We start from the raw sequence: 9,329 nt of genomic DNA on the forward strand, positions 1-9,329 counted from the left end.
GGGGTGGAGAGTGTGCATAGATTATAGAAAGTTGAATAATGTTACTAGAAAAGACCACTTTCCATTACCTTTTATTGATCAAATGCTTGAACGATTAGCTGGCCATGCATATTATTGTTTTCTTGATGGGTATTCGGGATATAACCAAATCCCCATTGCCCCAGAAGATCAAGAAAAGACTACATTTACATGCCCTTTTGGGACTTTTGCCTATCGTCGCATGCCCTTTGGATTATGTAATGCACCTGCGACTTTTCAAAGATGTATGATTTCGATTTTTTCTGACATGGTTGAAAGATTTCTTGAAGTATTTATGGATGATTTTTCTGTGTTTGGTTCCTCTTTTGATGAATGTTTGCACCATCTTTCACTTGTTTTAATTCGTTGCAAAGAGAAAAACCTTGTGCTCAACTGGGAAAAATGTCATTTTATGGTTAAAAAAGGAATTGTTTTAGGTCATGTAATCTCATCTGACGGCATAGAAGTAGATAAAGCTAAAGTTGATCTTATTTCAAAACTTCCCCCACCTAAAACTGTGAAAGAAATTAGATCATTTTTAGGCCATGCCGGTTTTTATAGAAGATTTATAAAAGACTTTAGCAAAATTTCTCGGCCTTTATGCCATTTACTTGGAAAAGAAAATGCTTTTGTCTTTGATAATAATTGCCATGTTGCCTTTGAACAATTAAAAAATTTGTTGACTACGACACCCATTATTCGACCTCCTGATTGGAAATTACCTTTTGAAATAATGTGTGATGCTTCTGATTATGCTATAGGTGCTGTCTTAGGACAAAGACTTGAAAAAATACCTCATGTAATTTACTATGCTAGCAAAACTTTAAATGATGCTCAATTAAATTATTCCACAACCGAAAAAGAATTGCTTGCTGTTGTTTTTGCATTAGAGAAATTTAGATCTTATTTGTTAGGATATAAAATTATTGTTTATTCTGATCATGCTGCATTAAAATATCTCTTATCGAAAAAAGATGCTAAGTCTCGTTTGATCCGTTGGATCCTGCTTTTACAAGAATTCGACTTAGAAATACGTGATAAAAAAGGATCTGAAAATGTTGTTGCTGATCATTTATCTAGACTAGTTGTTGAAACTATACATGATTCCACTCCTATCACTGAAACTTTTCCTGATGAACAATTGATGTATATTTCTTCATTGCCTTGGTATGCTGATATTGTTAATTATTTGGTCACTAATGAAATACCATCTCATTGGTCTAAGCATGATAAATCTAAATTTTATTCTGAGGTGAAAAACTTTATTTGGGATGATCCTTACTTGTTTAAATACTGCCCTGATCAAATAATTAGAAGATGCATTCCAAACTGTGATCAATCTAAAATCATATCTTTTTGTCATGATCATGCATGTGGAGGACATTTTAGTGGTAAGAAAACAGCTGCTAAAGTTTTACAATGTGGTTTTTATTGGCCTACTATCTTTCATGATACATATGTTTATTGTAAAGCTTGTGAACGTTGCCAAAAGTTAGGAAGTTTAACTAAAAGAAACATGATGCCTTTAAATCCTATTCTTATTATTGACATATTTGATGTTTGGGGCATTGATTTTATGGGACCATTTCCTAACTCTTTTGGTAATCTTTATATACTTGTTGGAGTTGATTATGTGTCTAAATGGGTTGAAGCTATTGCATGCCACACTAATGACCACAAAGTTGTGCTTCGGTTTTTAAAAGAAAATATATTTTCCCGTTTTGGTTCACCACGTGCTATAATTAGTGATAACGGTACACACTTTTGTAATAGGCCATTTGAACATTTGATGAAACAATATGGCATTACACATAAAGTCTCAACACCATATCACCCACAAACTAGTGGTCAAGTTGAAGTGTCTAATAGGGAAGTTAAGCACATTTTAGAAAAAACTGTGAATCCAACTAGGAAAGATTGGTCCTTAAGACTCACTGATGCATTATGGGCGTATCGTACCGCGTACAAAACACCCATTGGCATGTCACCCTACAGACTTGTGTATGGGAAGGCGTGCCACTTACCTGTTGAGTTAGAACATAGAGCCTTTTGGGCAATTAAGCAGTTAAACTTTTCTTTAGACAAGGCAGGTGAGAAACGAAAACTTCAACTAAATGAACTAGACGAAATTAGGAATGATGCATATGACTATTCAAAAAAGTATAAGGATCGCATGAAATTTTACCATGATAAAAATATTTTGAGAAAAGATTTTTATCCAGGTCAGAAAGTCCTTTTATACAACTCTCGTTTGCATTTATTCCCGAGAAAGTTACGCTCTAGGTGGTCCGGTCCTTACATTGTTCGTATTGTTTTTCCACATGGAGCTATTGAAATTGAAAATCCTAAAAACGGTGATATATTTAAAGTTAATGGACAAAAATTAAAACCATTTTTAGAATTAAAATCTGATGAAGTGGATGAGATACTCCTTAAGGACCCTGTTTATCATGCTCTTTGATTCTTGTGTGATCTTGATAACTTGTGTTTTATTTGTATTATTGTTTTATGTGTGATTTAATTTTTGTTCGTTGTATCTTGTTCTCTCTTCGCAATGCACAATATCGAGGTACGACCATTCTAAACCTTACACTCTTGTCAATTTTAATTTATATTTATATTTTGACACATTGAGGACAATGCTTAAATTAAGTTTGGGGGTATCGAGTTTTATTGTGTATGTTTTGTGTTTTATTTATGTTATTTATGTTTGTTTGAAAAAAAAAAAAAAATTATTTATTTATATGTTGTTGTTTTGTTATTTTTTTTATTTATTATTTTTTTTTATTTATTTGTTCATTTTCATAAAAATTCAAAAAAAAAAATAAAAAATTGGTGATATTTTTCATTTTCAATGATAAAAATTCTGATTGAGTTTGAAATTAATTCTCTTAAAAATATGAATAATTTTTAAGCTTTGTTTTTAATTATAAGGTCAATTTTGCTTGTAACAAAAATTACATTTTTCATAAACACTCTTATTTCTTATAAGTTTAAGTGAAAAATAATTTTAATGAAAACCTATTTTCTAAAAGCAAAATTGACAATTTAATTAATTACATAAGCTTAACTTTTATTCATAATAATTTATGAGATTTATTTTCATTGTGCAATTTTTGAGAAAATCATTTTTATATCACCAATAAAAAAAAAAATGTGTATTTTAATTTTTCTTTTGCTTGAGGACTAGCAAAACTTTAAGTCTGGGGGTGTGATAACTCTACAAAATAGAGTTATTTTACCATATTTTATATGCTAATTGTTGCTTAGTTCTTGAGTTTTTAATTAACTTATTAAGTTTTTATGTAATTTTTAATTTATTAGTCTTAGTGTAGTTTTATAGATTTTTATATGTTTTTATAGATATTTTATTATAATTTGTTGTAATTTAATTATATGAAATTTGTATTGTTAAGTTAGAAGTTAAAAATGTAATTCTTTTGAACTTAAATGCTTTATTAAATTAAGTTATAATCAATATTTTCAAATAATTAATATGATTTATTTATAATTGAAAATATTTGATTGTTATTTAATTTATTTTTATTTTGTAGGAATTATATTGCATGCTTGAAAGAAAGAAGAGAAAAGAAAACAAAAAGTGGCAAATGTCAAAAGATTGCTGAATTATGGCATTTCAGCCCCCTTGGGCCGCCTGCCCAAGACCCAGGCCCGGCCCAGATCACCTGCCAGCAGCTGCCACCAAAGTCTTCTCCTCAGCCTGCCTCCTCGCCACCTGTCCCAGCTGCAAGAGCACTCAGCCGTGACCCCTTCCAGCCGTACGCCTCCTAAAGTGAACCATTCACTCATGCCAAGCCAATTTCTGCCTAGCCAAGAACCTTGGGCCTTGCCTTCAGCCAAGCCCAAACCGTGGGCTTGCCACCAACCACACGGCCCAAGCCCCCAGCCATTTGCCTCCTGCGCCAACACCCAGCAACCAGCCGTATCAAAATCCCCTTGAGCCCATCAATTTGCTCATTTGTCCCCTATGACAAAATGCCAACTTTTTACCATTTTGTCTACACATTTTTACCACAACATCATCATTACACCCTATTATTTACCTCTACATACCATATTTATTTTATTTAATTAATCTAATCAATTTAATTAATTTAAATTGATTATTTTAATAATCTCACTTTGGCTATAAATATGGAATTTCAAGACCATTTTAGTGTGCTTAGTTTTGGTTACCATCTTTTTCTCTCATTTTCTATCTACCATTCTCTCTTCCATTTGGGTTTTTCAAGAGCATTTTGCAAGTATGTATGTCTTTGATTTTGTAATTTCTACTCTAGTTATGTGCTTCTAATCTTTTTCATAAGATTATTAAGATCATGATGAAGCAACTTGTAACTAGATAATATTTATGTTGTATGTTGATTTCCATTGTAATACAACAAAGTCTATGGATTTTTCTTCTTCATATACTTCTTTCATCTTAAATATCTTGTATTTTAGATTGTTAGAACATATTTACACTTTGTTCTTCATTAGTGCATAAACATAATATTCTTTGTGTAAGATGTGTCATTAAATTGTACACATCCATGCTTAGAACAAAAATATTATGTTTTGCCTTATAAATAATGTTCATTGATTTATTTGTTATTTCATTAGTTTGATTTACACTAAATGCTTTGAAATTATAATTTTGAAAAGTGAAGAAAAATCCTATCTTTTTATAAGAAATTTGTGTTTGAAATTATAAATCTTTTTGAAAAAGGATAGTTTAAATTATTTTAACTATCACTAACACTTGTGAATCAATATACTAATAAATATTATTAAACTTACATTTTGTGGATTCTAGTATCTTAATAATCTTTTCTTTTAACACTTATTTTCAACTCATTATTGGTTTATTTTCATTATCTTAAATAGCTTTATTTTTCAATCTTTTATTTTATGTTCATAATATTAAAACTTATCAATCTTTGGAACTAGGTTAGAATTTATTACTTTTGATTTAAAATAGTTTCATTTTCGATTTTAGACAACTCCTTTGGGTTCGACATCCTTGCTTACGATCACTATTCTATATGGACGATTCGTGCGCTTGCGATATATAAATTTTTAAACATACCCATTTTGGGTCTATCACTTGGGGACCATGAAATTCCCCCGTCTTCAGAAGAGGCGGGGGGAGTGCCTTCCCTATAAGTTGGTGATAACCTCGAGAGGTCCCTATAATCATTGGTCCCATATTGCACAGCTATCCCATTCCAGACCTCGTCCGTGGTGTACATAGTGTCGTATTTCCCGAGCCCACTATCAAACCTATGGACACAGTCATCTACCTAACTCCATATGTAGAAGTGGTATCTATCCTGTGGGCATGAGACTAGTCTATTGGGCCTGTGTTTTAATAAAGTGGGGGACCACATTCGCGAGGTAGGAAGGGTTTTACCTCCATCGGAGTCCGAACTCGAGGCTTCGTCATTGGCCTCATTCCCCGACCGCGGACTTCTCGAGCGAATTGGGAGAGATGCCCTCCTTTCTCTCCTCGGAGGAAGGATGCCTGTGGGCAGTGGCACTTCCTCCCAGCGTTCATATTTTTTACTGGACCAGTCAGAGGTTGACTGGCCCTGTCCCAACAACCCACAAGCTCGTAGCTTGTCCTCATGTAATAAAAATGAGAGAGATCTCCTGCCGTAAGGGAGTCGGAGCAAGGTCTCTCTGTGCCCCTTCATTGTCTCGTCAGGGGTGGGACGCTGAAAGTTAGCTGAAAGGCGAGATACACTTCAACTAAATATGGATTTAAGGGCTAAAATTCCGAGCTCAAAAATAGAAAGTAACGAGAATACTTACGAATCCGCCTAAACGAACGATGTCGAGACGGGGACAGACCATCTGTCCAGAAAAAAGCCTTCTTGAAGTCGGGAGGGTGGTTCGGAAGATCTTCGTCTCTTTGGGGTAGCTCGAAAGATAGTAAAAACCATCTCCTCCCCGAGCTCGGGAGGGATACTCTTCAAACAAAAGAGATATAAAATCTCTTGGGGCGAAGGCCCTATCCACTCCAGCTCGTGGAACAAGGACCTCAGGGCAGACAGCACCCTGCATGAATTGGTGTTGAGTTGGAATGGAGCCAACCCAACGAAATCAATGAAGTCTCTGAAAAAGGACTTCAGGGGCAGTAAAGCTCCTGCCCTTATATGTTCCTGGCTCCAGGCCGCGTATTTTACACTGGAATCGCGGCCCCCAGGGGCGAAACAGCTCCGGTCATGCCTAGTCGGAGCTCGACACTTCAGTGTGTCCAACGAACTAAGGCCATGGAGGGCCAAGATATCAGTTATTTGGTCGCTCGTGGTAACCGAGCTCTGGTAGAACTCGGCTTCAAACATCTCCCTCCTTGGCTGCGAAGACGAAGGCTCCGCCATTTAGGAAAACTGGAGTTCCCCTGGGTGGTATGCAACCGTGACTTTTAACGCAGGGTCGAGGGGAACTGGCCTAGGTCCTGGGTTGGGCTCCGGATAGATGGCTTCCCGAAGAACTCTTCTCTTCTTTTCAATAACCCCGTCTATCTGGCGACGATAGTGGGCTCGAATGTCTTCTTGCTCGCGTGCGATCTCGTATTCTTTAATCCGACGTTGGTTCCGGGCAAAGACCGATTCCGGGCTCGGAGATTTGGGCTCGTAAGGGATTGCTCGTAATGACCCTCACCGTCTTTCCGGATTCTGTGACATCTAACGAGAAAGAAAAAATGGTGAGGGCCATGCATGCAAGAATAACGAGCTCAATGGGATGAACTCGGAGATTTAAGGACAAGAAACTAAGTATTAAGACCCTTACTAAAGAGTCAGAGCGTGTGTTCCACAGGAAAGAAAAGGAGCGTGGATGATTTTTTGAAAATCCTGAAATTCAAGGGAAAGAAAGGTGGCGGTTAGCCAGGAAAGGGCATTTTTGGGTTTCGTGCAATTGTCAAGAACAAGGGTTTTTACCCGAAAACTTAGTGTACAAGAAACATGGCCTAAAATTTTCAAAACCCAGAAAGTTGAAACTTCGTTCAAACGACAAAACTGGGTACAAACCAGAGACGAACATCCAGAATGAAAATCTAGAAGGCATAAAAGCCCATTGGTTCAAAACTTCCTATCGTATCATTCTAAGAACGTAAACTAGCATACACAACAAGAACAGTATGGGTAAAAAGATGAAAACAAAAATGGCATACTTACACAGTGATGGTGATTGCAGCGAAATCGTCGATTGGAGGAGAGGTTGCAAGAAAGAACTCACTGACTCGAACAGACCAGGATTTCTTTGTTTCTTGGGTCGAGAAAACATGCACGGGACGGAAGCTTCTTAAGAAAGTCTCTGGTTTTCTTTTCTTTTTTTCCTTTCTGGTTTACGATGAACAAACGTGAAGAAGAAGACGAAGAGGGGGTCTTGTATATATAGGTGGGAAAATGGAATTAATCAGGAGCGTCGAATGGAATTCTCACTAGATCGAACGGATGGGGATCAATGACAAGATGGCGCCGAAAAGTTGTCAGACGGACGATCGTGGGCGTGTTCCCAAGGTGCTCAAGTACCTAAAGTGAGCAATACCCATCTGGCACGTGTCCGTTTTCAAGAGCGTATGACGGTACGGTTCCCAGAGAAAGTAGTTCAAAAGTTTCCTTCTCTTAGGATTCGAACAAATACTTTTGAGGGGGCAAGATGTTATACCCAGATTTCGAGCCATGGTAAATATGACCTCGAAAGCTGAGTTCGCAATAAATGGTCTCGTGGGGATTAGAGTATGATCTAGGATTGTAAATCGAGCATGCAAAGTATGATATATGATCTCGAATGCGGTGACCTCGAAATGATCTCGATCTCGAAAGGTAGCTCCGAGAACACCTTCATCTTCAGGGACTTCGGAGCATGGGTCTTGAGCTTGATGTACTATCTCGAAAGCAATGTTAGCTCGGGAGATGTCAGTGGCTCGCACAATGACATGAAACCTGAGATGCTGAAGCCTTGGAGATACGCTATAACCACCTTGAATATCTACAAGTATTGTAAACATGAGATGTAATCCTCATTTATTGATGTAAATCCCCAAGAATCGTGGGATATTATTTAGTCAGTTATGCATTCCCTGGTCTTCAGGGACGTTTCCTTGTTTATCTGATTAAAGGCATTTAAAGCCATTTATTTTTATTCACAAAAGAGTAACTACCCAAAATATGTGGGATAGTATTCTGCATCCTTCTCTATAAATAGAGAAGCCATGCACCATTGTAATGGACCGAAAATTCTGATCTTTGAGAGAAAACTCTGGAGAATTCATGCTAGAGAATTTTTCAGAGATAATCTTAAGATTAATAACAGAGACTCGTGGACTAGGCAGATTTAACTGCTGAACCACGTAAAAAATCGTGTGTTTGATTTGTTTGTTCCATTTGGCCATCGGCATCCATTGTTTTTGTGCTCTTCTTTTATCTGTTGACGAAAAACGGCGTCAACAGAGCTGTACCCATCTTTTTTGACTTTGGCTTCTGTCACCTGTCTGTTATGGACTGATAGTCCTGGATGATTATTACGATCATTGTTGATATTATGTCATGCTCTATTGTGTTTTCTTGCTGGGCCTTGGCTCATGGGTGTTATGTGGTGCAGGTAAAGGGAAAGAGAAGCTCACCCAACCTTGAGTGGAGAGCTTGGGTGGTGTGGTGTACATATTTGGCCGCTTGACCACTTAGGTCGGCGGGGGTTTGTAAATTTGAAACAGTAGCGACCCTTTTGTATGGTAAACAACTTATAAATGTTTTGAGTAGCTCATGAGCAGTTTATTTACTTAATGAAGTGTATCCTTTCCTTTTTACTGGTTTTCACCTTAACCTAATAATAACGCTTAGATCAAGTTTTCAACCAAAGGACTCGGGTAGCGGGTCAAATTTCTGGTTCACTGTTCACTGTAACTGTTCTGGGGTAGCCAGGGCGTTACAACTTGGTATCAGAGCAATGCCAAGGTTAAGGTTCCTATAGACTGGCTGGGTATGTACACACTTCACCAAAGTCAAGCTCGACTCATGGTTTGGTAACTATCTATGTGGTTACATGTATAATTGTTTAAATGTGATATATATGCTTTACCTGTGCGCATGAGATACCATGTTGAACTTGTGCCCTGAAATATTATATCTTCAGCAAATGTGTGCTAATTAGTACTGAGATTGCTGGCACCTGCTTATTAGTATGGTTGTTATGAGTTATTATGTGATACATGCTGAGTGCTGAATGCCATAAACATGTATCTATTTGTGAATACTGAATGACTGTGGAATGTGATAATTGTCTGTTTGTTCTTAGACCGTGAG

Source organism: Humulus lupulus, chromosome 7 (assembly GCF_963169125.1).
Source record: "Humulus lupulus chromosome 7, drHumLupu1.1, whole genome shotgun sequence".
Taxonomy (NCBI): Eukaryota; Viridiplantae; Streptophyta; class Magnoliopsida; order Rosales; family Cannabaceae; genus Humulus; species Humulus lupulus.